Here is a 16867-nt window from a genome sequence, read left to right on the forward strand (position 1 = left end):
AAATTCGGCGCAAAACTAGTAAAATTGTTTCCTTTTGCTTAATTACAATGCCCTTGTACCAACTGGTGTTTCGTGAAGCGAAAGTAAAATTAAGTTGTATGTAGTTTCCAGGTTGCCTCTGAGGAAGAAAGGGCTTTCGAAAGTGCTCGGGTTATAAGGGTTTCTATTTCTGTGTTATCAAGACTTCTTGGACCCACGTGTTTTTAGCACGTCATGAGATTAAGAATAGGATAGCAAGTTATTTCAGTTGTAAGAAAAAACCCAACTAGTTGAGTAAGTCACTGTAAGTAGTAAAGAATAAAAGATAGATAGAAAGTAACAAAAGAGACCTGTAGTTTTATATATTTATGCGTATTCTGTGTGCGTACAAAGAGTGGCTGAATATGGTAGACTGAAAAGCAGATTGATTGATAGATATCGGAACTAGCAGAAGGAGATAAAACTAGACAGGGAAGTATATTTGCAGGCAAACAGACTAATGGTTCTAATTACACGACTACGTCACCACCACAGTTGGACACCTTGTACAATGAAACATGATCGAATTAATCTGTGTAGCCCCACAATAAAGCATGCTCAAAGCAGTTTGTGTAACAAGCAGTGGAACTCAATGCGCAATGGAGAATGGTCAGATCAACCTGTAGAAAACAAGGAACACACTGTTCGATGAACTATGGTCAGATCGATCTGTAGAAAACAAGGAACTCACTCTACAATGAAGTATATAAGTCAGTCTGTAGAAAACAAAGAATATACTGCAAAATGAAATATGGTTGATCAATTTATATAAAACAAGAAACACACTACACAATGAATTATATCTATTTTAACCTGTAGCCAACAGATCAGATCTACCTAGGTAGCCGACGGACGAGAAAGGCACAAAAGCTCAGTTAGGTTAAACCATTTAAACAGAAGGATTCGTCCTGTTTTTTTCACAGCGGATTAACATTATAAAAAAGGGTTGCTAGCCGGTTTTACCTATAATACAAATAATGAATAATGCTCTTCTTTTCTCTCAGATTATAGAGTTTCCTATTTTGTGGTTCATCTAATTGTTGTATCTTAAGTTACTTACTCGTTTCGTGAATTTAGTTTGAAATCAGCGTGCAGTAGTTATATAATGCATTTTATCTTGTAAAATATATTTGGTATTACACTTGTATATTGCCAACACTTAAAACTTAAATTAGCAATGTAACTTATAAAAACATTTTTGTAACGTAACACCAGATATACTGACAATCAAGATCAGTTCATAGTGTAATATCTGAATTAGTGACAGTGAACACCAGTTTTAAGGTAACACCAGATACACTGACAATCAAGATCAGTTCATAGTGTAAGTTTTTTACACGCTGAGAATTATTCGCAGTTCACATCTTATAGTTCAAACCATTTCACAACGTAATATATGATGTACTTTCAGTTAAAACTCTTTCATTATTCTGCTCAGTTTCTCTTTTTTCATGCGTATTATATTTCGGTTCGTATTGGTATTTTTAATAATCTTAATATATGTATACACTGCTGGTCATAATATTAAGGCCAATGAACATAAAGAAAAAATATGCATTTTGCGTTCTTAGACTCAACCACCTATTTGAGTAGAGCTTCAAAAGATGAAAATAATAAAAGGGAATTTTTTTAAATTTTTTTTAGCATTTAATAGGGAAAATGTGAACACTATGAAATTAGCCTAAATACTAGCTAGTCAAAAGTTTAAGACCATACTGAAACGAAGCGTTAGTCGGTAAACATGTAACGAAATTTAGTCATTTGTGTTCAAGCATGAGCGTTGTCAACATCTCCAACTGACATCTTCTGTGTTACATTGAGTAAAAACATGGCAAAGGCTAAAAAATTGACAGAGTTTGAACGTGGCAGAATTGTCCAGCTGCAAAAGCAAAATCTCTCTCAACGTGCCATCACTGGTGAGATTGGGCGTAGTAAAACTGTTGTTGCAAATTTCTTAAAAGATCCTGAGGAATACGGAACGAGAATTTCAAGTGGTCGGCCTAAGAATATTTCACCAGCGTTGAGCAGAAGGATTCGACGGGTTGTCCGGCAAGACACCAGCTGATCAATAACAAGAACAATAAGACGGCATCTACGAAAGAAAGGCTTTAAAAACCGTAAACGTATTCAAAGGCCACGCCTCCTTCCACACCATGAAATAGCTCGATTAAATTTTGCTGAGAAGCACCAAACATGGGACGTAGAAAAGTGGACGAAGGATTTGTTCTCTGATGAGAAAAAAATTAACCTGGATGGTCCAGATGGCTTCCAGCGTTACTGGCATTATAAGGGTATCCCACCAGAGACATTTTCTACACGACACAGTGGAGAAGCTTCCATCATGATCTGGGGTGCTTTCTCCTTCCATGGAACAATGAAGCTTCAGGTTATACAGAAGCGTCAAACAGCGGTTAGCTATATTGGCATGTCCGAGAGAGCATCCTTATTGACTGAAGGCCCTCGCTTGTGTGGAAATGACTGGATCTTTCATCAGGACAACGCTGCAATCCACAATACCCGCAGGACAAAGAACTTTTTCATGGCGAATAATGTGATTCTTTTGGACCATCCAGCGTGTTCGCTTGAACTGAACCCTATTGAAAATGTTTGGAGGTGGATGGCAAGGGAAGTATATAAAAATGGACGTCATTTCCAAACAGTGCATGATATTCGTGAAACCAACTTCACCACTTGAAATAACATTCCAGCCAGCCTTCTGCAAACGCTTATATCGACCATGCCAAAGCAAATGTTTGCAGTTATTTGCAATGACGGCCGTGCAACTCACTACTGAGACCTCTTGTTGGGCATTTCCTACCTTGTTTAGGACTTCTTTCTGGTATGGTCTTAAACTTTTGACCACTAGTATTTAGGCTAACTTCATAGTGTTCACATTTTCCCTATTAACTGCTAAAAAAGTTTTTTATTTTTATTTTCCCTTTTCTTATTGTCATCTTTCGAAGCTCTACTCCAATAAGTGGTTGAGTCTAACAACGCAAAATGCATATTTTTTTTAAGTTCATTGGTCTTAAGATTTTGGCCAGCAATGTATATTATAAATCGGCAAATCCCAACCTTTGATTAATTATAAAATATTCAACCCATAAACCAGAACACATTAACATGATTTTTTTAATTTTTTAAAATACGCTGCATATTTTAAAAAAATGGATTCTAGGGAACAAGCTACAACGTGAGGTTATAAAATGTATCCTACGTTTTGGAGGCGACTGCGGAAATAGGACCCACATTGCGGTGGGGATACACCGTTTATCAGTCTTAACTTCTAATTCGTTAGTTTCACGTACGAAAATTAGATATTAGAAGAGCCAGATGTGGGTGCTCAAGCCCACAACCTTCCACATTTATATCACCCTTCACAGCCTGCAGACAGTTGTGGGAAGGTGACGACTCTCCAAAGTTACAATAAGAAAAAGACAAACATAAAAATAAAAAAATAAATAAAAGTGAAAATAAGGTATTACCATTTGGGGGTAAGTAAGATAAAACTTACCTTTTGAAATTAGCATTCCTGCCTTCAATATGGTAGAGGAACCAATCAGCACGACATCAGTAAAGTGATAGTTCACCGTGACTGTCGTGCTTTTATATTCTGCTTAAGGCGTACATCCGCATAAAGTAGTGTCAATTTATTAGATTATCTTATTTTTAACTAAAAATGTTTACTAATTTATAATAGAATTTCTCCACAATAGTGGTTTAATCGATATTATTTAAAAAGAGAAACATTCAATATTTTCTTTATTCTCTATAACTATAACTTACAAAAAAGTCGCTATTCTATCAGCGTTGTAACATTTGCATTTAAAATCCAAGTAAAAATCTACTTATATCCATTATTAATGTATTTCGTCATCACTTTGTTGGTGACGTTTTTTTTTCTTCCTTCCATGAACTCAAAAGTAGCTGGTTGGTTCTGAATCACGTGATTGTATGATACCAATTTGCGTGTAACAAATTTTAACTACTGTTTGGATAAAGACTCAAAACGCTGTCGGGTTGACATTATCTCAATTCCTCATTGTTTTTATGGTTTGTTCCCTGGTGCTCAGTCATTGTAACACCAGAGGAACACACTATACAATAATTGATGTTCAGATGTAACGAGAAAGTTACATGTATCCTGTAAGATTAAGGAAGTAAACCAGCCACTTCTGTTATCCGAATGGCCACACTATCAGACCTGTGACAGACTGACACAGTTTTAATCCCTACATCACGTTGAATATTAGAGGGCATAAAACAGAACGCTAGATGGCGCAATGACTACACTTGTTAACGTGCTCTTCTATTCATGAGCAATAGCTAGACTATTTAAACAGCATTTCTCCTGAATATTTATTTTTAAATGATTAATTAAACAGTTTGAGTAAATTACATAGTATTCACACTAGCGTTCGTTTTTTGTCGTTTACTTATCTATTTGTATTTTATCGCAAAACTACAGTTACGACAGAAAGTGTTCGTACCCCTGCGTCCCGACTAGTTTTTTGCTCATAACTTAAAAAGTATCACATTTAGGCTAATAGAGGTACGGTTTATTATAAATATTATACTAACACACATCTACATAAATATTTATGTAAATTAAACGACAAATAAACTGTTTATAAACAAATAACCAAAAATAGAAGGAGCAGAAAGCGTTCGTACAGTTCAGAACGTGTGAAAAAACTAATATTCCCGTAAAAATTTTGTTTAGTTTGGCGAATAAACTACATCATACCATTCCAGAACTAGACAGTTAGTTCATAATTATTGGAATTTAGCCAGCAAAAAATTTACTTTCGGAAATTTAGTGCCGTCTCCGTCATTATCTGCTTGGTCATCATGGCGAACAAGAAACAACTGTCCAGTGATTTAAAAAACCGAATTATTGCAAAATACAAGTTTCGTGTGTCTCTTTCCGGTATTGCTAAACAACTTAACGTGCCAAAATCTACTGTTCAAAGCATAATTGCCAAGTTTAAGTTTACAGGATGCTAACCTTCCTCGTTCCGGACGCCCCACCAAATTTCCAGAGAGAACCAAAAGGAAGGTTCTCAGAGAAAATAGTAGGAACCCTCATTTAATACGTAATGAGATACAGAAACTGGTAAGGGAAACTGGGGTTGAAGTAAGCACTTCCACAGTTACGAACATGTTACTCTCTTCTGGGTTCAAAGCATGCCGTCCTTGTAGAACTCCGTATTTAAGGCCTGTTCATTTAGAAGCACGATTTAAAGCATGTAGATAAACCCTTCACCTATTAGAAGAGTATTCTTTGGTCAGACGAGACTAAAATCGAGCTTTTCGGCCATAATGATGTTCGCTATATTTTCCGTAAGAAGAGGGAACGAAATCTTCCAAAGAACACCGTCCTACAGTTAAACACGGAGGTGGCTCCATCATGCTATGGGATTCCTTCAGCTCTTCTGGTGTAGGCAGCCTTCACCGCGTCAACGAAATCATGAGAGAAAGAAGAGTACGTTGATATATTAGTCACTTATATAAAGAATGATGCTCGGAACTTGCGGCTTGGGCGTTGTTGGATCTTCCAGCACGACAATAACCCTAAGCACACATCGAAATATGTGCAATCCTGGTTGCAGAGGAACCATATAAGCGTTCTGGAGTGGCCATCGCAGTCACTCGATCTCAACTCAATTGAAAACGTTTGGCATGAGTTGAAGACCAGGGTTCATCAGCGTAATCCAAAAAACTTGCAAGAGTTGGAGGCCTTCTGTAAAGAAGAATGGAAGAAAATACCAGTCGAGTACTGTCAAACGATCATGGAGGGCTATGAGGAGAGATTGCGCCAAGTAATTCACCTGAAGGGCTACATAACTGACCATTAAAGTAGACGCACGAACACTTTCTGCCCCTCCTATATTTGGTTATTTGTTTATAAACAGTTTATTTGTCGTTCAATTTACATAAAATTTTATGTAGGTGTGTGTTACTATAATATTTATAATATACTTTACTTTCATTATGCTAATCTTGGTACTTTTTAAGTTATGAGAAAAAACTACTCACGACGCATGGGTACGAACAAATTCTGTCGTAACTCTGATTACGGATATAACGGATTATATCTCAGAACGGCTGGTATGGGTATTAACACTTTTATTGATAAGAAGAGAACAACGTTTCAACCTTCCTAGGTCATCTTCAGGTTAAGGAAGGTCGAAGCGTTGTTTTCTCCTTATCAATAGAAGTGTTAATACATACACCAGCCGTTCCGAGATAACGTTTTTATTTCAAGTGGATTTCTCGTCAAGTGTATAACAGATTATCTGTGTTCTTTCTACCACGGGTAATTGAGCCCGGATTTTATTGTTGCAAGTCAGTGGAGGAACGTGTAGCATTAGTGACATATGTTGAGTCGCAGCTCAGTCTCAATAGATAATTGGATATTTTCTAGCTCTCTTATTATATGAACTTTTGTTTATTGTTATCATTATGTTGAGGCAATTAGCATACATTATGTTTTTTAATTATTTATCAACATTCCAAGTATTTAATAAATATAAATGCATTTAGTTTAATTGCTCTCCTGTTGATAAAATCAGAAGTAGGAACTTTTGACTATAGGTTAATGTGATTCAACGTGATTGTTTATTTGTTTATACTTTTTTTAGTTGTGAGAAAGTGTAAAATTTGAGCTGCCATTTATTTATGAAACGTACATTGCTAACTAACGAGTCAAGTCCAATACATAACTAGGAATTTATTCAGCTTAAACATGAAAAACTAGAGTAATTGCTTGGAACTCTTGAAGATAATCTCTTTATATCTTAATGGGTTCGAGGCGTTAATTCTGGGCTTTCAGACCCCTACGCTGTTGAAAAGTGACTTAGATTTTAACATCCATTAGATACTATATTTATACTATGTTCTCCAAACATCAAGGAAAATTATACTGCTAAAAGCAATCGGCAGTGTTTTATTTCTGTTGTTTTATGTAAACATACTTTAAATCAAGAGAAATCAGTGTTTTTAAATTACAAAAAAACTGTAAAGATTACATATACGTTATTTTTAGTTGTCTATTCTGTCTGTGTACTATCTACACACCAATAAAACGAAGAGTGAATGTTGAGTTACAATGATCAGTTACAAAGGTTTCATGTTTTTATAAAACATGTTAATAACTTAACCTCGTGTAGTGAAGAATAGCCATCACATCACTAAGTTTTCTCAGTTTACCCATATTCAGGTTATTTGCTTAATCTATAAAACTTTCCCTATCGTATCTTCCATACTTAGTAAGTAAAGAGTGCTTTAAGAAAGTGTTTAGTTCTCCAACAAGAAGTGCCAGTATCAAAGAAAACTAACTAATCTGCCCTCCCCTTACTTGTCAAAGAGTTATACTTGTATTTTATGTTGATCTGACAAAAGCAAAAAAAAAATAGTCATCGTCATTCTATGTTTTAGTACTAACATGGTTGAAGTTCATCAGTCTTTCACCCATCCTTACTTTATTTTCTTAATTCATTGTTTTTAGTTATTAATTATCAGTATTTTATGATTTTGTTTCTGTTCAACTGGGTCTTTTTTTGTTCTCTATATTTGTTTTTTCATGTGTTTCATGTTTATTTTCTCATATATGTATTCTTTACTGTTTAATTTGTTCTTGCAATATTTCATCTAAAAGATATAGTTGGACCAAAATAACTTAAAACACGAACTTAGTAATTTTCTATACGCTTTGAAAATCTCCGCGTAATTAATGATTACCAGTCAAATAAAAAAATTAATGTTTTATTTATTTGAAAGTGTTCTAACAATACTACATAGTTTAGTCAGACTGGATGCTATATAAAGGCCATACATGAAATATTCAATTTGATTACAGATGTTGAAACAAATCTATCAAAAAACATTTACTGAAGTTGCGTGTATTCTAAGATCCAGCTTCGCATGAGGCCAGGATATAATCACTAATTGAGATTGCTGATCATTTCACTGAAAAACAAATGTCAAGTTTTAATAGTGGCTGGTATTTTTGTGCTAGGTGGCTTTGACTTGGTGACAAATTTCAACAATAAACGGACAGCATACAATCCACTTCTTTGAAAATAATATGTTTAAAACAAGTCAAACGTATATACAAAAATTCGTCACGCTGTTAGTTATCACAATCGTATACAAACCTTTAAATAATTGTATATTTTTTAGTCAAACTACACACATGCAGGTTCAATTATTTGTAACACCCTTTGACAAGAGAAATTATTCTATACTATGTTATCACAATATGAATTACCACTGTTATATAAAGAGTTTTAAATAATTCTCTTTTATGTCAGAACTTCACACAGACTGGTTCAGTTATTTTATTCCTCTATTGAAAGGACGAAGTATTCTTGTTAGCGCTGTTATAGTCTGTGATTATAACACTTTGAAAGTCGTTACTATACAATCTTTATGGCTAAACTTACAAACACAGAATCTTGAGCTATCTTACTATATCTTTAAGTTACTAACTTTCATTAACAATATAAACTAAATTATAATATGGTATTAAACATAAAATGAACAGCCGTATATAGTATATCTAACACCATAGCTGTGAAGAAGAAAGCTCGAAATGAGTTACAATGAACTTTACAATGAATAATTGTTCGTGTTGACTCGAATGAGAAAAAAATACTTGAATTTGAATTTCAAAATTAAACTAATTAGCTGTGTTGAAGTTCAGACAAACTGTTTTTCCAGGTTTACCTTCAGAAATCAAAATATTAAGATACTGCTGTGTTTAAGTATTTTTCAAAGAACAAGTATCATTATGCCATAAGCAGAACGCTAGATGGCGCAATGGCCACATTATCAGACCTGTGACAGACGAGCACAGTTTTAATCCCTACATCACGTTGAATATTAGAGGGCATAAAACAGAACGCTAGATGGCGCAATGACTACACTATCTGACCTGTGACAGACTGGCACAATTTTAATCTCTACATCACGTAGGATATTAAAGGGCATAAAACTTTATCTTTATATCACGCAAGAAACTGAAGAGTACAGTTTTTATTTTTATATTACATTTAATAATAAAATATAACTTACGTGAAACCAATCAGCAGTTTAGACGTTTCAAAAAGTGAATTATGTCTCCTACTTTAGGAGACATTGAATGAAATTTCATTGGAAAATATTTAAAATATGATTCGTGTTAGAGATATTGGAATCACCTTACAACTACGTGTTTCACAAGACGAACTGAAGGTTAAAATGCTAGAATGTCTAATACATTGGGAAGTAGAAAACTGTTTGCATCTCTTGTTATCACAGCACGTAAGAGAAAGTTTATTGTGTACATTGTCTAATGTTTAACCAAGTGACAACTTGGGTTTATGTGCACGTGCTTTCATGTTGTATCTATATGCAAGGTATCAAGGCTTGTGCGGTTCTTTCAAGTATATAGTGTGTTCCTAAACAGCTCAAAGGACAACTTAATCTACGTAGCAGACTTGCTGTAATGCATTTATTTTAATAGTTTAGTTTGCTTCAGTTTCATGTATGTGACGTATATTGTTGGATGTGTATTGTACAAGTCTCGCCTGTTCTCTAAATTTGCCAAAAATTCTCGAGTGTAAGAATCAACAATATATATTTTACGAAAACACTAGCATATCCTAAAATATCGTTGAACATTCGAGATTCTCACCTTAAAGTATATAAACCGATGCACTGAGAGCCATAAGTAGTCGCTACAGTCAGTATACTATAAGTCTCGGAAGCTATAACTGTGACACAGGCTTATTAATCTGAAAACTATAGATATTTGACCAAGGGCGTATATAGATTTTAAACATTACAAACTTCAGTGAGTTCACTTTGGACGTTATTATTTATATGAGGACATTAGATATTGTCGTCAGTGAAAAACTTACACGTGTTTCAAGCCATCACGAAAAGAGTGCACGTGTGTCAACATAGAATTAGTTCGCCCTCCGTGAACGTCGATAAAAGATTCGGTTCTGGATCAGGTATAAGAAACAGTATTGTTTGTAATTTTGTAAAACTTTTGTATGTAAACCAATATTTGTAACAACCGTTATCGTCAATTGTATTGTTGTTTGTATATTAAAATATATTTGTGTTATGAAAGTAATATAAATCTTGTTGGCAAATATAAATTTGATACAAATCTACACTTAATTAACTTCTAAATTAAAATTAAAATTTGCTCCTATTTGAAATCTTAATACGTGGTGTACGTAACACAATAAATCGGAAAACTCGTACGAGATAAATTATAATACGTAACAGCCATGATAAACTATAATGGAAAAACTATTGTTTCACGCTATTCTGCCTGTATTTTTATCTCGTGATGTCAACATTAGTGTATTTTTTAATTCATAGACAGCAGTACAATAGCAGAAATAACGATTAAATAGATGTTGAGGATCAGTTAAACCAACAGATGTATTTTATTGTTTTGCAGCATTATCTAAATATTCACGAAAAAATAAATAAATTCCTATCTTTCCTAATTTTAAAATTTAGGGAAATTTACCACGGGTAAGTGAAAATCCGCGCTGTTTCAAAAATTTAAGGAAGAATGGACTTCCTGTTGAATGGAAAGCGAATAATAAAGCGTGGATGACAAGTGCTATATTCGAGTAGTTTTGAACAAATTAAGCAAAAGAATGGAACAAGAAAATAGGAATATTCTACTTTAGCTAGGAAATGCAACTTGTCACCCAAACGTTCAACTTTCAAATGTTCGTTTAGTCTTTCTACCTCCATATACGTCAGTTCTACAGCCACTAGATAATGGAATTATGCAGTGTATAAAATTGAAATACAGAAAATTGATGCTTCAGCATATTATTGCAAGCATGGACGACTGTAAGAGAGCATCTGAGATTATCATAAAAATTGACGTGTTGGATGTAATTGGAATTTTAAGTCATTCAATCAAATGCGTAAAAGATGAATGCGTAATAAAGTGCTTTCGAAACTGTGGATTTATTCTTGATAATGGCGGAGATTGTGGAGAAGTTGTTTGTTATGACGATTCTAGTGAAATCCAAACTCTGCCTGAAAAGATTGCTGTAAATGATTCTGTGAACGCGGAAAGTTTTGTGAACGTTGACAAAAATATTTCAACAGAAATTGATGAAACTGATTTAAAATCTGTAATAAAATCGCAAGATGGTAACAGTGTGAGAGATTCAGGAAATGATTTGTTTGTTTGTTTTGTTTATTTCGCACAAAGCTACTCGAGGGCTATCTGTGCTAGCCGTCCCTAATTTAGCAGTGTAAGACTAGAGGGAAGGCAGCTAGTCATCACCACCCACCGCCAACTCTTGGGCTACTCTTTACCAACGAATAGTGGGATTGACCGTTACATTATACACCTCCACGATTGGGAGGGCGAGCATGTTTAGCGCGACGCGGGCACGAACCCGCGAATTACGAGTCGCACGCCTTACGCGATAGGCCATGCCGGGTCCTTCAGGAAATGAACAAAATGGAAAAGATAGTGAAGAAATAGAAATTCCTGCTTCATCGCAAGTGTTAAGTTATATTAACACTATCAAATTGTATGCAAAAATGAAGGGGAAAATGAACTTCATGAAAAGACCGTAGAATTGGCGTTTTCTTTTAATCGCATGAGAAAGCCCATTAAAAAAAATCAAAAACGAAAGATTTGAAATCGGACACTTGCTTCAAATAAATTTGATTAAGATTTTGTGTACTTACGTGTATTTTGAATGTCTATTTTTGTTTTTATTTTAATAGATATAACATAAACACTATAATAATTTTATTTATAAATGTCTTACTTCCCTTGACTTGAGTCAAGCAAGTATAACGTTCCGCTCAAATATTATATATAATTAAGGAAATGCTTGTTTGTTTCGAATTTCGCGCAAAACTACTCAACGGCTATCTACGCTAACCGTCCCTAATTTATCAGTGTAAGACTAGAGGGAAGGCAATTAGTCATCACCACCCACCGCCAACTGTTGGGCTACTCTTTTACCAACGAATAGTGGAATTGAACGTCACATTATAACGCCCCCACGGCTGAAAGGACGAGCATGTTTGGTGGGACCCTCAGATTACAAGTCGAACGTCTTAACCCACCTGGCCATGCCGAGCCAAAGAAAATGCATGTTCACTATGTCTAAGCTGGAAATTTTACTTCGTCCCATGCGATTTCGCCTTGAACAGGTTTTTCTGTATCAATCTGTGTGTACACTACTACACAACATAGTCAGTAACAATTAAAAATTTTAATCACAATTTTTTACTATTCTGACCAGTATGAACTTGACTTAGAGAATGCCCTATATCTCGTTGGAAATATCATCCTCTTCCTGAGTCAATTGAAACCACGTAAAGTCCTGAATCCTACTGGACTTTCAGTCTCCAACGTCTACTTGTAAAATGAAATATTCTCTACACCGAGGAAAGCAGTTATAGCATAATATTTGGTGATCGTAGCAAACCAGCTCATTAAATTTAGTAATGGTGATTGCATTCTCTTGGTGAGTCCAAACCGTAAACCTTTTAACTTTTTAATTATCTTTGCTAATACCCAATGACTTTATATTATTAAATCGAACTAGTGGCTTGTTGATGTTTGTAAAACCTATCGAAATGTAGTATTTACATTAGAGTAAAAAATTAAGATTATTTGGGGAAAAAGACGGTGCAACTATTATAGCAATGATATGATGATTATTACACACTAGAGTTACTTGTTGAATCCAATAAAGTTAAAATTCTGTTAAAGCAGGTAGGGTCATATCATAAATTTGGCATGGTATTGAATATAACCAACCTTTTACATACTAGTTTGTTTAAAATAATCTTGGAGATACACTTGTCTCACAGATCTAACAACAAACAGGAAAAGTAGCTAACTGAACCTATAGATACCGTCGTGTAATTACTATACCCAATGATGTGATATAAAACCCGAACAACTCACTAAAAATATTGACTTCTTTACAAAATAATTGGTAATTTAAAATTAAATTAAAGATAGCTGGATGACGTAAATTAACAATGGAGAACTTTGATATCCGCATATCATAAACTAAACCACTTTATAACATAACTTGTAAAGATGTCTTTATTAGTGCTTGTTTCTTAAACTTCATACAAGTTTCATTACAACTAGCTCCAACTTTTAGAAGAACAGGATGTATAAAGTTAGTTTTCTCAATATTTTCACTTGATATTCATCAAATTTGTTTTCTTATCTTAAAGTCACTGATATAGCTAGAAAATAGAGATTAGTTTATTATTCAAAAGTTTTTCTTTACTTTGGATTATCCTGACCAAGGCTGACCTGTTATAATGTGAGGCTATAGATCAGACGATGGAAGGTGTGTGACGTAATACCATTAAACATGCTCCATACTTTCAGCTGTGGATTCGTTAAAAATATATTCATTTTTAAAAGTCAAGCAGAGCTACTGGTAGTAAAAGCTTACCTACTCAGTACTCCAAAATTAGACAGATAAATATGAATTACAGGAGTCTCTGGCCTGACTATTTAGTAATAGTAACATTCGGGTCAAAATCAGAAGTTCAATCCCAATTATCTTGCCTGTTGGTGTGCAAGTAAAGCGTCTTCATCTACTGAACTTGTATTAAACAATTTTGTGGTTAAGTACGTTTTTACTGAGCACGTTTTTCTGAACCTCCCGTTACGTTGTTTAGAAACTTTTAAGAGTGCACCTTAGAAGACTACGACATTATGTTGCTTGCAGTAATAGCTAATTATATTTATGAAAAGTTTTGTCAGTTCAACCTGAATAATGCTTTATCATCTAGCTAAAAATCGGATTTAAAATAAATAAATGAATCTAGTTTGTTTTCTTCATCTTCAGTTACTCACACTTTGGTTTTGAAAGAATATAAATAACGGTTGTGTTGATGACAGACATATTGGATGTTTTCCAAGTGAACAAATATTCATTATGTCATTTAATTTAGATTACTCGTAGATTAAACTATCTGTGTTGGTATAACTTTATTTGCTAGACTGATACCTAAATATTATTTTACAGAAATACCTGGTTAATTTGCAGTAGTGATAAACTGAATACAAATGTGCTCTACAAGCATGAATTTAAACTTCGTTAGAAATATTTAACTCCATTTAAAACGTAACTGATCGAGCTAATAACCGCCGCTAAAATAAATGTGCTCTACTGACATAATGATAATAACCTTTGAGTTTTACCGGAGCAATGAAATTACGTAGATATTGATAACAACCATATTTTAAATAGTTTTTAAATTAGCGCCATTTTGTATCAGTTAAAATCCACATACAACCCTTCAACGTAGCTGCCATCTAGGAATGTTATTTTTAACTTTTTAATTACCTTTGCTAATACCCAATGACTTTATATTATTAAATCGAACTAGTGGCTTGTTGATGTTTGTAAAACCTATCAAAATGCAGTATTTTTAAAATATTTTTAAATCTAGTTACTTGTTTAAGTCAAACTCTGAGTGCAAACGTTGATATATCCCGTTCACGTAAAACTTATTATAAGTACAGATGCTTCAAAAGAAATTCTGAAAAATATACCGGAATACATCTGAACTAAGATATGTTCAGTGTCTATGTTATGAACAGGTTAAAGCCGTAATAATTTCATGTTACAGTAGTATGACACCATAAATTAACCTGGCATTTGTAATTTTCAAGTTGAATGGAACCTTTTGCGACTAAATGGCTACATACCAAGGACCACAAAATTCAACTACAGCAGCTCCTAATTTGGAGGTGTGGATCATGTAGGAGGCAAACAGTCATCATGTCTTATCTGTGTATCTAGCGATATCAACTTTACAGACATTCCTTTACAACTCAAAAAGATGGATCAGGCAGTTATCACAAAATATAAGACCTAAGTCTTACTACAAATATCTCGCACTACTTTCAAACTAAGGGTAACAGGGTCTTTTCATTTGATTTGATGATCTCTCAAACCATCAGTTATTCTAACTGTACAATAAGTGAATTATCATTCTGATAACATCTTACTAAAAACCAACATTCGATAGCTTGGAAAGTTTCACAATAATAAAATAGCTGCCATGTAATGCACTTCTTATACACGCCACTTGACAAATTGGAAATTAAAGGTTGTAACTGACCTTCAGTGGTCAGTCTACTGATTTATCAGCCATCATAACCGCTGGTTAAGGAATTAACCCGATCTTTGATAACCAGAATATTGTTCTCATTATCTTAGCCAATGATCAGAATAAATACACTGATCTTCCACATAATGTCCTCGTCTTGCTCTCAACAAACTGTACTATATTGTTACATATTGTAAATGATCCCAGACGAGTCTCTGATTTATTATCTTACGTGCGTTACTAGGATTTGAAATAACCGGAAATCTGAATTTGAATTTAGAAATTAATTGAATGTCCATATGTATCTGATTTATTATATTTGCCAACAAGACTTAATACACGCAGTTTTCTTTCTTAATATAAATACATTTTAATATACAAAAAATAACAATACAATTTATAATAATTGTTATTACAAATGATTTTTTATTTATAAAAACGTTACAAACTCATAAACAATATTCACTCTTCGTGATGACGAGAAACCCACTTGAAGTGAAAATGTACCGCAAGACGGCTGGTACGGGGATAAAAATTTTATTAAAATAAAATAGAGAACAACGTTTCGACCTTCTTAGGGTATCTTTAGGTTAATAAATATGAAGATGATCCATATCAACCGTCTTGAGATACAATATTCACTCTTCAATATGGTATGGAACTGAATATTTTATCGACAGTCCAGGTCCACGACAAGCGAATTAATTTTATGTTATTACACAGACTTCACTTGACGAGAATGCTAGCTATCTTTATTCTTGCTTGGCTTAACGCGGTTTATAAACTTACTTTTCACAAAGGAAAATAGATATTTAACATCCTCGTAGAAATACTAACGTGCAAAGTTAATGCTCATAAATTGAACAGTTTGTAATGTTAGATATCTAAAAAACGTTCCTGGTCAAATATCTGTAGTTTTACTATTAATAAATGTTGATCACAATTACAGCTTCCGAGGCTTATCTTATTCTGACTGCAGCAAACTAGAAATATTCTTTAAGTGTCTCTTGGAGCGTCGATTTATAATACTTAAGCGAAGTTCTGGAAAATTCAGTTGACCCAACAGTATTCGAAGGTACCTTAATGCTTTCGTAAACAATATGTTGTTGATTCTTACTCTCAACAATCTTCTACAAATTTAGAGAACAAGCAGGAGTTGGGAAATACATATTCAACAATACTCGTCACGTAATTAAACTGAAATAAAAGTGTATATTAAAATAAATGTAAAACAGTAAATCTATGTTGCTCCTAATCAGTTGAAATATACTTGTTTTACTTAGTGTTCCTCTCACCAGAATCAATCCTCCTGTAGCCTCTGATTGCTTGAGTATCTAGTTCACAATAAGTTCAACAGTAATATAAATTTCAACCTTGTCAACGTGTTCATTGCATAATATGTGGCTGTTGAAAATTGTAAGTCACTTCACTGAACTGTCAGGGCCCGGCATGGCCGGGTGGGTTATGGCGTTTGACTCGTAACCTGAGGGTCGCGGGTTTGAATCCCGGTCGCATCAAACATGCTCGCTCTTTCAGCCGTGGTAGCGTTATAATGTGACGGTCAATTCCACTATTCGTTGGTAAAAGAGCAGCCCAAGAGTTGGCGGTGGGTGGTGATGACTATCTGCCTTCCCTCTGATCTTACACTGGTAAATTAGGGACGGCTAGCGTAGATAGCACTCGTGTAGCTTCGAGCAAAAATTCAAAA

This window comes from Tachypleus tridentatus, chromosome 10 (assembly GCF_004210375.1).
Source record: "Tachypleus tridentatus isolate NWPU-2018 chromosome 10, ASM421037v1, whole genome shotgun sequence".
Classification (NCBI taxonomy): domain Eukaryota; kingdom Metazoa; phylum Arthropoda; class Merostomata; order Xiphosura; family Limulidae; genus Tachypleus; species Tachypleus tridentatus.